Source organism: Lycorma delicatula, chromosome 13 (genome assembly GCF_047948215.1).
Source record: "Lycorma delicatula isolate Av1 chromosome 13, ASM4794821v1, whole genome shotgun sequence".
NCBI classification, from domain to species: Eukaryota; Metazoa; Arthropoda; class Insecta; order Hemiptera; family Fulgoridae; genus Lycorma; species Lycorma delicatula.
In genome coordinates, this window is record NC_134467.1 from 45,202,360 (window position 1) to 45,216,413 (window position 14,054).

Here is a 14,054-nt window from a genome sequence, read left to right on the forward strand (position 1 = left end):
AAACAAAAAATGCTAAACTTGTCATCCTTATATATTATTTATTATGCTTACCTGTATTCCAGCCGGTTTGAAGTATTTTATTGTCACTTGGGGCTCCTTCCAAAAGTCAAAACAAGTTTTCAAGATGCAAAAATGGGTATCAGATAATTGTTTGGCATCCACTACTATAAATAACTTATTTAGAAAATTAGAAATGTTAACCAACCCACACTTTAAATTTATAAATGTTCAATCTTTGCTAAAAAAAAGTTACTTATTTTACGAAAAAAAGAATAATATTTTATGTAACTATTCACAATACTTTGGCTTATAAGAAGGGGCTTATGTGGTTCCAGTACTGTTATTAATAAATTAGTAAGCTATTTAGAAAATCTTCCCACCAGTTTATTTAAAATAAAATTAAAAGATCTACTTTTACAGAAATAATATTATCCTGTCAATGAATTTTTAAGTAATATTAATTTAAAAATCATTGTTGAATTTTTTGAATCATGTTCAAAGCGGTTATAAATATGGGCATAGTTTCCTTTTTTTTAAATATTCATTACATTTATGTATTTATCATAGCATTATTATTATTTCATGTTTTATTTAAAAAAATGAATTATATATTTGTAATGCTGCTTTGATCAATTTTTTATCTGAAAACAAGAAACTATTATTTTTTGTAGTCAATTATTATCTTGATTATCCAGGAAAGTTTTGTTTGTTTTACGTGTGGAGTGACGTATGTATTATTCCTAACATGATAATATGCTATTCTGTACCAGTCAGAATAAAATATTTATCTATTGAATTGTTAACTGCTCTTTAATCTATTCTATAACTCATAGACCTGGAATCTTTACCCAGAAATTTTTTTTAAATAAATAAATAAGAATATTTATTTGCAGTAGTGATACCAACATTTATTTTTTTGCGAGTGCTACTCTAATATTTATTATAATGTAGGTAAAAAAAAACTATAGTTATCATATTTACATTACCTTTCTCTACACAGATATCACTTAAATGTGGGCACTTCTATTGTGAAGCAAGATTTTGCAGACTACTGTTAAAGAACTCTTAACAGGGTAATCAGACAGTTAATCAGTATATGAAATTCATTGATTTAAAAGAAATGGGTTGTCAGTCAGGCCTCAATAGATCTATAGAAGCCTACTGGAATCAAATATAGACCTAAGTGTTAGAATTTTTTTTTAATATTTGTGTTTCACTTAATGGTAGTAAAATGAAAATAGTTAAAAAAGAAAAGCAAAGAGAAATACCTTTGAAATGTGAGGTTACAAGATGTTGAAAATGAAATGAGTTTATAAAATCCAAATTGAAGAGATCTTAGACAAATATGAGGAAAAATTTGTGACAGTTTTGAAAAGCTATGCTAGGTAGGAAGAACCTACCGAGTTGGTCTAGTAGTGAACTCATCATTGCATATCAGCTGATTTCGAAGTCAAGAGTTCTGAGGCTCAGAATCCTAGTAAAGGTAGTATCCGTACTTTTATACGGATTTGAATACTAGGTAATGGATACCGGTGTTCTTTGGTAGTTGAGGTTTAATTAACCACACCTCAGGAATGGTTGATCTGAGACTGTACAAGACTGCACTTTATTTACATTCATACATATCATTCTCTGAAGAATACCCTGCGGTCGTTCCAAAGGCTAAATAGAAAAAGAAAGGTAGGCAGGAAGAAACCACTCTTAAAGTGGTTTCTAAACTATTTCTGCTCCACCCAGGTAAAGAAACCTGCTTGTAAAGAAACCACTTCACTCCTTATTCCTCATAGTAAGATTGGTATGGAATATCGTTTTTGAGAATTGTTATCGTTCTGTAAGTGACATTATCTATTGTCAACTATCCTAAATACTAGGTTATGGTTCCAAACAGTAGGAACCACTAAGATTTCAATCAAGGTGAAAATAAATTTATCTTTCAATTTTTATCAAAACTTTTTAGCAATTCTTTTTCGATGCATTGTCAAATATACAGATTTAAATTTGACCAATTGAAATGTAACAATATTAAAAAAAAGGAAAGTTATTCAATGCGTAATATAATGGCAGAACTTATGTATGTTATATGTAGAAAATAGTAATATTATCTAAATTTAATTCTTTTTTCCTAAACAGAAGACAAACTGAGAAAGAAAATAGAAATGCAAAAAAAAGAACAGGAAAGAAAAGAAAAACAAAAACTGTCAGAACAAAAATATAATGAATGGTTAAAAAAGGCTTCGACTCGTCCAAAACCTGTAAGAAGCAATCTTGGATTAACAAGTAAAAGACTTTTTTTTTTCTATTATTGTTCGTAAATTTAATGTAGGAATGTATCACTGCTATATATTTGCGTTTGTGTTGGGAACACTGCCACTTTCACACAGATGTCATATGTTGTTTCTGATTTAACACTTCCGTGTAGGTTTGAAGTTAATAAGACACAATTCTATTGTCATTGAATTGCCTGGCTGCTCCACTTTTCTGTTTGTATCAAAGAACTGCAATGTTCATTACTCTGTTTTTTATTTTGTTGATATGAAGTTAAATTTTGGGTTAAAATCTATCGCATAACAGGAACAGTGTTTTACTATAGTAGAGTAAATCTTTCAAATCTACAAGTGGATTGAAAAGTTCAGTTTTATCACACTTACATTTGAATAATGAGCTGGATGCCCATCTCAAATAATTGACAATGTATGTGTGTGTGTGTGTTTGTGTCACTGTTCCGAATGAGCAAATGCTCTTTAAATAACTCATGATTCTGCTGATGAAATTACCGCAATGGCTGTTCTGCAGGGGTCCCAAACAACTCATAATGCTGTCTAAACAAATTTTTCTTGAACATCTAGGAAAAAACCTTCAAAAATTTAGCCTGCTATAATAACCAAAGTGATTATTTCTTAACAGAATTATTACTGGTAATGAAACCTGTGTCTATCATTTCTTGCCAGAGATTAATTAAATGGGAGAATGCGGAATGGAAGTATCTACAGTCCTCTATAATTAAATATTCAAAAGTGAACCATCAGGAGGAAAAGTGATGTTACATTTTTTAGACTTAAAATGCCCAGTACTAAAATATTATCAGGAGCTCAACAATGAACATTGAAATACGAGGTGCTACCCAAAAGTTCGGAGAATTTGAATTTCGCACGCGAACCATTGTTGGTACGACCTGCTGCACTTTCTTTTCCTGTTTAGCCTTCGGTAACAACCGTCTTTAGATAATACTTCAGCGGATGATATGTATGAGTGTAAATGAAGTGTAGTCTTGTACAGTCTCAGTTCGACTATTCCTGAGATGTATGGTTAATTGAAACCCAACCATCAAAGAACACCGGTATCCACTATCTAGTATTCAAATCCGTGTAAAAATAACTGGCTTTACTAGGACTTGAACGCTGGAACTCTCGACTTCCAAATCAGCTGATTTGGGAAGACGCGTTCACCACTAGACCAACCCGGTGGGTACGACCTGCTGCACTAGGTGCGGCTAACAGTACTCTTTGTGAATCAGTGTTCCAACAGCTATGACGGTGAGTGGCTGCTTTGTTGACTTTTGTGCGGTTGGGTAACGTTATTTTTTACCGCTTCGGCGAAGTTCTAAATGGGAAATTTTAAAGAGGAATAACCTGCATCAAATTTTGCTTCACGCTTAAAAAGCCGGTGTAGAAACCCATCGCATGCTTGTGGAAGCATTTGATGACAATACTATGAATAAAAGTAAAACTTTTTTGTAGTACAAACGATTCAAACATGAACGAACGACAGTCGATGACGATGAGCGTTCAGGAAGACCATCAACAAACGCAACACCGGAAAACATCGCGAAAGTGCGAGAGGCTATTGTTGCAGATCGTAGACAAACAATCCACGATGTTTGTGCAATCGTACAAATGTCATACGGGTCCGTGCAACGCATCTTGTCGGACAATTTGAACATGAGACGCATCGCTGCTGAATTCGTACCGAGACTGTTGAACGGCGACCAGTAACAACATCGTGTAGCTGTCTGTAGTGAATTGAAAAATTCAGTAAGAGATGACCCTAACTTCATCTCCAACATCATAACCGGTGATGAGACATGGGTGAACGAGTATGACCCTGAAACTAAGCAGCAGTCGTCGCAGTGGAAGTCGCCAAGTTCACCGCGGCCAAAAAAGCACGCAAAGTTCGCAGCAACGTGAAGTCCACGATGATTGTTTTTTTTCGACAGCAAAGGCATTATCCATAAGGAATTTGTTCCTCTTGGTTAAACTGTCAATGGGATGTTCTATTGTAAAGTTTTGAAGCGGTTACGTAAAAGCATTAGGCGCAAACGTGCAGATCTGTGGGGTAACAACAGCCGGGTTCTGCACCATGGACCCACCGGGTTGGTCTAGTGGTGAACGCGTCTTCCCAAATCAGCTGATTTGGAAGTCGAGAGTTCCAGCGTTCAAGTCCTAGTAAAGCCAGTTATTTTTACACGGATTTGAATACTAGATAGTGGATACCGGTGTTCTTTGGTGGTTCGGTTTCAATTAACCACACATCTCAGGAACGGTCGAACTGAGAATGTACAAGACTACACTCATACATATCATTCTCATTCATCCTCTGAAGAATTATCTAAACGGTAGTTACCGGAGGCTAAACAGTAAATATAGGATTCTGCACCATGGCAACGCGCCCGCGCACACATCGCTAACCGTTCGGAATTTCTTGCCTTCCAAAAAGACGGTAATGATTCCCCACCCACCCTATTCGCCTAACCTTGCCACGTGCCACTTTTTTCTCATTCCGAAAATAAAATTTCAATTGAAAGGCCGTAGTTTTAACATAATTGAGGAGATTCAGGAAGAAACGCAGAATGTGCTTCGATCACTTACACTTGCACACTTCCAGGGATGCATGGAATCATGGGAAAAACGCTGGGATCACTGTATCAATGCCCAAGGGGATTACTTTGAAGGAGACTGTGAAAATTATAAGTTATGGTAAGCTATTTTATTTTTATGGTAAAATTCCCTGAACTTTTGGGTAGCACCTTGTACATATTGAAAAAATGAAGCTTCCAATTAGAAGAAAACTGTCAAAAGCATTGTTTTATTGTATGATAACGCCTGTCCGCGTACTGTTGCCCACACATTATAAACTATCCAGAAAATCAAATTTGAGGCTTTTGCTCACCCTCTGTACAATCCTATTCTTACTATTTAGGATTACCTCTTGTTCGGTCTATTAAGAGATATTAAGTTGCTGTCAATACACCTTCAATCAAGAACGAAGGAAGATATGGATGTATGCCTTGTAAAGTAATGGAATTTAGTAGAAAAATTATTTTACTTTACTAAAAAGTTATTTGTATAGTTGAATTACAGGTAATTATTCATTTGCACTTTGTAATAGCAACTGAATTGAAATACAGAGTGTCTGTAAAATAGTAGTGGCGTTTATATAGTTATATTGGAACAAAGCATTGAGAGAGATGAACTGTATGGTAAATGAAAGAGAAACAGTCCAAGTTTGTGTGCAAAAGGTAGAGCATGCCCATTGTGTTTCCAGTACGTGCAAGCTGCACATATTCAGCGGTCATCATGTTTGTGGTACAGAGGAAGGTTCAATGTGTGTTGTGGCATGCTATGTTTGAGTCCGTCACATGTGTTAGGCATGAATACTATCATGTCTACAATGAAGACCCCCCCCCCTCCACATGAAAATAACATTTGGTGATGAGACGAACAAATCAAAGAAACATCCTGACGCCGTAAAGGAAGACAGCCTCTGCCACCCCCCCCCCCCGTTCAGAGCCCTCATGGGCTTTACCAGAGGTCATCTTTGAAACCTTGGCTTTTGACATATTCCAGTCTGCCTTGGCCAGGATGCCACCAATGCAAATGCCATTGGTGACATTCCCATCTGTGTGCTACTAATTAATGAACTCTAAACAAAAACACATCTCACCGAGTCTTAAGTAAAACTGATAGTACCTAACTAACAAAGGAAATTAACTACCTACTACCTACTTATAGAAGGTAAAAGTGACTTCAACAAGCTACATGAAACATAAAAATATTACACGGAACAATAACAACACAGTAACATTGAAATAAAACAAAACAATGAACACGAACAACAAAAACATAATTTATAAAACAAAACATCAACAAAAATAGAATAAAAGAGAAATCCAAGCAGAGCTCTAGATTCCCTCAGCAATCCTTTCCTTTGTTAAGTACACTACAAAACTCTCCACTATTGCCCATTCAGCCTGGATCCTCCAGTTTACATGGAGATCCAACGCCGACTCGATAAGATCAAACCAACAGATTGTCTCTGAACGCATTAACTCGTATTTTGAGCAGTTACAAAGAACATGGTAGATGTCGACCAATAATCCACACTGAGGACACCCCAGAATCTACCAGGTCGAATTTCTGCAATCTGTCTAAAAGCACCATGGCGTCCAATATTTATTAGGGTGCACCCAAGAGGCGTCCCACAAACCAACAACATTTAGAGATAGATTATGCATATAACGGCCACCATCTGTCACATCCCACCTGATCTGCCACAAGGGATTGCCATGTTGTTCAATTTCTCGAACTTTATCCGAAGTCAACTCCCTAGACTTCTTAGCAACATACTGCTGCTGCTTCTCGGACGCAATCAATGTTTCACACCTGCAATCAGGCCAGTCTAATGAAGCAAACATCCACGATGGCCAGCAGTATCTGGTGAAACAATTGAAGCAACGTGAAAAGTTTCTTGCATAGCCTGAAGAAATCCATGTGGAAGTGTTCTAGGCAGTTGGGCATTCCTAAATAACTGCTTGCAATGTGTTAAAAAGACAGTAACGTTTCACTGCATACAGTATTTAGGTGTTACAATAATTTTATCGACAGGAAAAAGTGAAACGATTTGATTTTGCTGTAGATATTCGGGATAGGTTAAAGCAGGATGATGATTTTTAAACAAGTTCATTTTCAGTGATGAGGCTCGGTTTCATGTTTCTTGACGAGTACTTTGGCATAATGTTCATATATTTAGGGTTCTGAACATCTACATACCATTATTGAACATCAGTGTGGCAGTGAAAAATAAATATGTGGTGCACTATTGGAGGAGACATACTTATTCGTCCTTTTTTTTCTCTGAAAAATCAATAACAGAGTACATCTTCCTGGATATGTTAGAAAGGTATGCAGTACCCCAAATACCAGATAATACAATTTTCCATTTAGATGGAGCTCCTCCACATTTTGCCGCAATCCTGCAGGATTTTCTTAATGAAACATTTCCTCAGCAGTGAGTCGGACGAGAAGAGTGGATTCCCTGGTTCTCAAATCTTACCCCCATGGATTTCTATTTTCGGAGTTATGTAAAAACCCAAGTGTATTCCGTTCAAGTTCAAAATCTGGACCATTTAAAAGAATGGATCTGTTTCTTCTATCACACCAGATTTTTTCTGCTATGTATGACAAGAGATTTAATATCATCTTGACGTCTGCAGGGAAACTAAGGGAGCACAATCAAAATCTACTGAACAGGTAAGAAACGTGGAGTGTTTCTCTTTCATATAATGTATAGATCATCTCTCTATAATGCTTTGTTTCAAAGCTATAACTATTTAAAACCACACTATTATTTTACAGACATGCTGTACGTATCTTTTTAAATGAAAAAACAAGGAAGTAACTAGTGACATTCTTCTGAAACGTCTTTTCTTTTCTTATTTTGGTATTTAAAAATTTTGTCTCTGGTGATTCTGTATTTATCTTTATTCATTACTTTTCTTTATTCGGAATATTATTTATATAAAGTATAATATTGGATTTTAATAATTTATTAGTATTTATATTTTTAATCTGTTTTTTTAGGTTTGTCCTGCACAAACATTAGCTATATTAATCCAGAACCGTGGAAAAATGTCTTGGATGAAAGTAATATACGCCTGAAGGAATTTGAAAAGATATAAATTAAACAAAAACGATATGATATTTGTAACTATATAATTAGTAAATTATATTTTGCATTTTATAATCTTGTTTGTTTTTTATTTTTTAGATTGTTTTTTTCTTGCATTACACCTGTTCAATGCATGTTTAAATTAATTCATAAAATGATTTACATATGTATTATCATAATCACAATATGTACAACAAATAACAATTTGTAGAATTACTGGCCAAAATATGTAGATTCAATTTTTTACTAAAGCAATATTGCCCTACTTATAATTGTCAATGTGAACAACTATATACATTAACAAATTAAAAAATTAAATTTCAAATAAAAAAACAGCCAAATATGAACAAAAAAATGTTTGATTCATCTTTATGAAAATTACAAATAAAAAACATATTTTCAAAATACAAAAAAAAAACCAATAACTCCAAAACTAATCTAACTTCACATAAATTATCCATTTTTACCTTTCTGGTAAGTGTAGCTGAAGCGGTTATATTAAAGGGGAAAGTATGATGATCATGTCAAAAAAGGGGTCCAACTATGCCATCTAGACCAAAAACATGTATGTATAGGTATCAGATTGCTTATGACCTTATATCTCAGGATTGTCCAAACCAATTTTCTTAAAATTTGGCTCAAATATTTCTATATATGGGACACTGATCATATTTTTTTTTTTTTACAAAATTAATTAAGGGGATGGGGGACTTGCAATGCATACATAGATATCCAAAAAATACTTCTCAAAACATAAACTCCCACCAATTAAAACTGAAATGTATGTTTTTTTTTTTTGTTTTTTAATTTTGCTCTATCTCCCTTTCATTAAAATATTTCAAAAGTTTATACTTCACTTATATATATATACATAAAATAAAATTTTATTTTTATTATTTTAAGGTTTATTTAAAAAGGTGTATATTTAAATAAAACTTTACTTAAGAAAATTTGTTAAGCTTAACCTAATTATGAATATTTAACTTTTTTTTTTAATATATTCCCGACCTAAAAAATATATATCCTATTTTTGTTTTTGAGTTCTAACTTTATTTATTTTTATTATTAAAAATAAATTTAATTTGGAAAATCATGCTATACTTATCAGATTTTACTTAAAAGCACTAACGACTATAATCCACTGACGATTACTTAATACATATGTGTCACGTGATGATGATGACATAGAAGAATCAACATTATAAATACAGACAGATGAAACAGCACACTAATTGATAAAAATCCTTAATGAAATAAATAGAAATATAAATAAAATATCATATTAACGAAGATTCTGAGAAAATAGATTATAATTTAAAAACATTCTGGGTGAAATAACGCCTTGAAAACAATAAATAAAAGGAAATAAATCAGTATTACAATGAATAACCTTACCTAACAAACATAATTCTGGAAAATATAAACAGAATTCTCTGATTGTAATGATGTCCTACAGTGATAAAATAAGATATAAGTTTAAATAAAGGTACAGTGAACACTTAAATCTCGTTATTTAATTGTTATCTATTTAACAGTTATTCATAGGATCTTCATAGACGGCTGACCTGCAAGCACAAGGAACTGGGGTATGAGCTGACCCATTCATTTACTGTTCACAAATTTTTAAGGCACACATGTGCGCACAGACACTGGTACCCTCCATGGAGTGCAACTATTCTGGAGAAGAGGATACCGCAGAACACACAGTGTTCATGTGCGATCCTGCAGCAAAGGGAAGCATGCTGGAGAGAATTCTTTGTGCTTACCTCAGAGAATATCATTAGGAATATACTGCAGCCAAATGATCAGGACCTGTGGTGTCGACAATGATTATGGAAAAAGAGCAAGAGTGAAGAATTGTTCCTGAAGCTTCCTTTGGGCTATGTTCATATCATAACAGGTCCAGCTTCAAATTGGATGAAGAATGAATTAAAATGTAGACATTAGTTTCAAAAACATTTTATTAATCAAATCAGTTTGGTTTGTTATTAAAAATATCTGTTTTAAATAACGATCATTCAATTTAAATTTTTTATTTTTTAAACACAAATTTAACTAATTTTTAAATAAACAGCAAGGTTGATATTATGTTCACAAAATTGGATCTTTTTTTTTTATGTCTTCAGTCATTTGACTGGTTTGGTGCAGCTCTCCAAGATTTCCTATCTAGTGCTACTCGTTTCATTTCAGTATACCCCCTACATCCTACATCCCTAGCAATTTGTTTTACATATTCCAAACGTGGCCTGCCTACACAATTTTTTCCCTCTACCTGTCCCTCCAATATTAAAGCAACTATTACAGGATGCCTTAATATGTGGCCTTATAAGTCTGTCTCTTCTTTTAGCTATATTTTCCCAAATGCTTCTTTCTTCATCTATTTGCCGCAACACCTCTTCATTTGTCATTTTATCCACCCATCTGATTTTTAATATTCTCCTATAACACCGCACTTCAAAAGCTTGTAATCTTTTCTTCTCAGATACTCCGATCATCCAAGTTTCACTTCCATATAAAGCGACGCTCCAAACATATACTTTCAAAAATCTGTTCCTGACATTTAAATTAATTTTTGATGTAAACAAATTATATTTCTAACTGAAGGCTCGTTTCGCCTGTGCTATTCGGCATTTTATATCTCTCCTGCTTCGTCAATCTTTAGTAATTCTACTTCCCAAATAATAAAATTCTTCTACCTCCGTAATCTTTTTTCCTCCTATTTTCACATTCAGTGGTCCATTTTTGTTATTTCTACTACGTTTCATTACTTTCGTTTTGTTCTTTTCATGTGGTTTTCGTTTATGTTTTTGTTTATTTTCTTGCGGTAGTTCTTGTGTAGGACTTCATTCATAAGATGAAGTAGATGCAATTTATCTGAAATTGCATCTTGGATAAATATTTTTGTTTGTACTAAGTCAAAGTATAAACAAACATTCTGTAGTAATAATAATTAGAAAGTATATATAACTACTTTTCTAGTAGATTCAAGTTGTAGTAATATGCACTGATGTATATTAGAGCTGATAATTTAACTAGATGTGTCTTCTAATGTACAATAACACATTTTGTATGTTTTAACAAAAAGTATATTTAATGTTGAACTATTTTCTATAATAATGATTATGATCATATCATGTATGTACTCCACCAAGTTTTGATATGCTGTGATTCAATAACTGTAATTAACTCTTTTAGTGCCAGCTATTTTTTCAAAAATCAATAATAAAAGGTCTCAAGAATTTTCCAAAAAAAAAAAATAATAATAAAGGGTGCCAAAAGTGATCATAGTTTTTTTCTTATTTGCAAAATGTAATTAAGAAATAATTTATTTTAGCCAGTAACAAAATTTTTTTCTTGTGAAGATTCTTACATTTATCTATAAAAAAAATTATATTTTGTATTATGAGAATCGTTCAATAATTAAACAGACAAATGGCAACAGCAGAAAAACTGTTTAATAGAACAGATTGTATAAAAGTTGGCTGCTGAATTTAAATATGGTCATATATTCATTCAAGAGGATAAACATTCCAGATACCCAAAAATCGTTATGACTGATGAAATAGTCACAAAAAACACATCATATTAAATGATATACACAGTAGTAAACTAGCTTGCTGATATCGCAAACATCTGAATCGACTATACCCACTATAAATTACACAACGTTTTGAGAATGCAAAAGCTTTCTGCTCAATGGGTGCTGTGTCTGTTAACAGTTACCTAAAACTACATTTGACTGAACTCTACTCAAGGGTGTTAAGACTTATTTAAACCTGATTTCACCGAGTTTCTTGTATGTTTTATAACAGTACATGAAACATGGATTCATCATTCTATGCCAAAGACCAAACAGTGGGAGACCTTGATGTGATGTTCATAGACACCTGGAAAAAGGCAGAACCATCTCTAGGAAGATTTACTTTATTACTGGTTTAGTTGAGTGTTATTTGGGCTAAACAAAAAAAAAAGGCTCTTTCACCACAACATTACATATACACACTCATCTCAGATTATTGCTGCAAAACTTTATGACCTACTCCTCAAAATGCTTCCTCATGCACCATATTCACCAGATTTGGCTTCTAAAACCTGAAGAAATAAATGGTTGTCTGAATGAAGATTCACTTCAAATGTTGAAGTCAAAGCTGGGAGAACCACTTATTTTTTAGACCTGGACAAATCGCATTATATGAGAGTATTAAAAAGTCGTTCTAAATATATCAAATTGCAAGATATATACATTAAAAAATATTAAAAGTTTCTGAAAAATCTTGTTCTTTTGTCAGTTTGAGAACATCCCAAATTCTTGACAATGACTGTTGCTTGAGATTTTCATTCTGTGTTTTATAATAAATTATGCTTTTTTTTTAATATAATTTACCCTTTGTTATAAGCTGTTGCTATTAATTTTTTATTTTAATTACTTCTATTCTTGCTCTAATTTTGTTTTTTGAACTACTATATCATCAGTGCCTGATTTTATCACTAAGTTAGAAACCATAAATTTCTTTACTTTTTTTAATGGAGTCAAATCATTAACTAAAATTTGAAATATCTGTTTTATATTTAAATTATTAAATTCACTTGCATACTTATATGACTATCTCCTAATGTTATTTGTTCATTAATTATTCTCATAGGTAATAGATACTTCATTACAAGACAAAACATCTTTGCAGCTTAATTTTAACACTAATGAGGAAGTTGAAATTTAAGAAACTCATTCACAAACAGTAAAGACAGAGGAGATTGAATTACCAAGTCATGTGAGTAAAATATTTATACTATGTTGTAATTTATTCCGTTAAAAATAATTTATATTTATTATAATTAATTATAAAAGTAGTTAAAGATGTGGAAAAATTAGTATTACTATCATAATAATGCAATTGCGTTGAAGAGTGTCTTTGTTGTTCTGAAAGTTATTTACTATTAATGTGGCAGATTGGCGCTTTATTTACCAGTTGTTAAAACAGATAGTATGAGAGAATGAGCTGTGTTGAGCAGGCTCAACACACTAAAAAAAAACAATCTAAGCAATCTAAGTAAAACAATCTAAGCTTTTACCTTCTTTCAGAATAAATTGTGCTTAATTCTTTCTTTTCTTTTTTTGTTTTTAACAAAATTGAATAATATTTCTCATTAACAATTTTCTGAATGATAAGGAAAACCAAGGTAAATAGTAGCCGATCTTTAATTCTTTGGTTAGTGAAGAAAATTTTGTTACTTTTTTTAGTAATCTATATTTCTATTCCATACTCTGTATATTCTACCCAAGATTGCAATAGTGGACTATCAAGTTTAAGCAAATTTGTTTACTTTTTTGAAATTTTGAACCAAGTAATGTTTTTTAAATGTAAACATCGTTGACTACCAAATGAGCTGAAATTTCTTGTATTTCACAATTTTATAGCATTTAATATAATGTGTGTATTGTAAACAATGAGTTCATGTGGTATATTTCTACATTATTTCCATAAAATTACTAAAAATGATATATATATCAGCGTGTATTTATTTATAAAACTTATAAAAAATAACATAGGTTTAAGGGTTTATTAGTGCATTCAATCATTTGGAATAACCCAATATGTTTCTGGGCATGGTTTTTTGTGGACTACTTACACAGGATGGGCGGAGTACCACAAGGAACTGTGGTGAAATTGACACGGCTGAGCATGTCATATTCTCATGAGTCAGATGGAGGGATCTGAGGACTCAGTCGCTGGATCGATATGAGGTGCAAGTAAACGACATCATCAGAACAATGTTGGAATATAAAGAGAAATGGGATCGAATTTCTAGTGCCGTGACAACAGTAATCTGGATCAAAGCAGAGGAAGAGAGGATTAGGCAGGCTAAGTAGTTGTCGACCACACGCCATTGGGCTGGCTGAGACTGACGACGAGGGATGGTGGAAGGCGGTCAGCCTCTGGGGGTGGCTCCTCGGAGTCGTCGTCCGGAGATCGCGCCCTGGGGACACCGTCGCTGCCGTTCTGAGTCGGTTCTGGGAGTTCTCAACGGTTGCACGGAGGCTGTGTGTATACATCACGGACATACGCAATCTAACAACATCTTACGGAACCTGTTAGCGAGCCTGACACATT